Source organism: Mustela nivalis (assembly GCF_964662115.1).
Source record: "Mustela nivalis genome assembly, contig: HAP1_SCAFFOLD_235, whole genome shotgun sequence".
Classification (NCBI taxonomy): domain Eukaryota; kingdom Metazoa; phylum Chordata; class Mammalia; order Carnivora; family Mustelidae; genus Mustela; species Mustela nivalis.
This window is the reverse complement of record NW_028136401.1, coordinates 599,143-601,316: the sequence shown is the minus strand read 5'-3', so window position 1 is coordinate 601,316 and position 2,174 is coordinate 599,143.

The window sequence follows — 2,174 nt, the reverse complement described above, 5'->3', positions numbered from 1 at the left end:
ATTAAAAAAACAAATTCTTCTCAGATAGCTAATATAGAATATCTTCTTTGTATTCATCAAAGGGAAAGTGCCATATAATAATGAAATTCAGACTACTTCAAATTCATTTTTTAACCAGTAAGAAAGTACTGGAAACAAGCCAAAAATGTCTTTAATGAATCAAAGAAATAGATTGATTTTCAATATCTTAATGTTTCTAAAATAATTTGCAAGATTTTTATACTAGATATCAGTGTAAATATTCATTATACAAGGATATTCTAAAAATAAACGTGAGAAAACTACTTGTCATATATGATGGCAAAAACGAGTTTGACAAAAGTCAGTTTGGGTAAAACTTACAACACCTACCACCTGAAACTCTTGTTCTATAATTTAATTATTTTAATTTACAAAAATACAAAAATAATATATCAGAGTAAGTCTATTGATAGCTTTGAAGGTATGCTCTGGTTGTGCACTGTTTACTATTGAAAGGGGAATCAAATATGTGATGCTTATGGTGTGACTATATTAAAATTCAACAAGTTCAGAAGCATGCGAGGAATAGAATAAAGACAAAAGATGACCCTTACTTATCCTAAAGATAGACAATGGTATATATGTGCTAGTTGGGGAGAGAATCCAGTCAGTAGATGGAGGATGTGGTAGTGGAAAAAAAAAAAAAAGACACAACGTTTTGGTTGAACGTTTAGCACTATATTTAACAAAGTGAAATTGTGAGTTAATAGCCTTGAATAAAATCCAAAAAATATTTTCAATTCATTGAAGATTATTTAGGAAAAACTTGAAAAATACAACTTGATAAGGATTCCAATAAAAGATTCATAAGCAATACAAGTTTCAGAATTTTTAGTATATTTTCCCTAAAAAGCCATTTGATTTAAATTAAAAAGAATTCTATTTACCTGCCACTTAAATAAGAGGAAATTATTTGGTTTTGTAATAAGTCCATAAAATAAATTAACATATCTTTAGAAAACAGATATGCACACTAATTTAAAAATAATAGTGCTTAAGCTGTTCAGCAAACATTTGTAAAATTCCTTGCCATCAGCTAGCTCTGGAGTTCTGCTAGGTGAGTAAGGCCATGTATGTTACTGCTCAGAGTACTGACGCAAAGCAATTGTCCCCTTCACATCCATTTTTTGCTGTTGATAGGTCATGCTATGTTGTTTAGAGATACATAGATGGCCCTACATGAAGGCCTTTTTTTGTGTGTATACGGGTGACTGTGATTTAACTTTCAAATAAGATGGCTCCTGATTTACAATGATTCAACTTACAATATATTTGGCAATGATGTGAAAGTGAAAGTGATTCAGTAGAAACTGTACTTTGAATTTTGAATTTGGGTCTTTATAAAAAGGGCCAGTGACATGTGGTATGGTGCCGTCTTGTGATGCTGGGCAGGGGCAGTGAGCCACAGCTCCCAGTCAGCTAGAAGATTACAGGGGTGAACACCTGATATTCTTACAACCATTCTATATATAACCATTCTTCTTTTTTGTAGTGTAATATTTAATAAATTGCATGTGATATTTGATACTTTGTTATAAAATAGGCTTTGCTTAAGATGATTTTGCCCAAATGCAGGCAAATGTAAGTGTTCTGAGTATGTTTAAATAAGCTTAAGGTAAGCTATGATATTTGATAGTTTAGGGGTATTAAATGAATTTTCAGTTTTTTATGTGTTTCTCTGTACATAGCCCCCTTGTAAGCTGAGGAACATCTTTATATGTATATGTAACCTTGGTATGGCTTACATATTATTGGCATGAAACATCTAGAACAGTACGTGTGCCATATAATTGTCTACAACATCCAACAAGTTTCTTGAAAACTTGTGCCAAAGGGGTTATGTCTTTAAGGATTCTTATTTCAGAAGGGTTCTCTCAAACGTAAGATTTTTCAGAAGTTAAGTGAAAATCTGACCAAACTAAACATTTTTCCATTTTCCCTAGTGAGCAAAGATAGCTAATATCTATCTGCCATTTTCAACACTGTACTCAACGATTGTAATTCTAATTTAAGAACAGATGATTTATATCAAAACCACATGTTGGCCTAATCTTATACAATATTCATAAATCTCACTCAGAGCTTTGGACATTTTTTTTAAAGATTTTATTTATTTATTTGATAGAGAGAGATCAGAAGTAGATGGAGAGGCA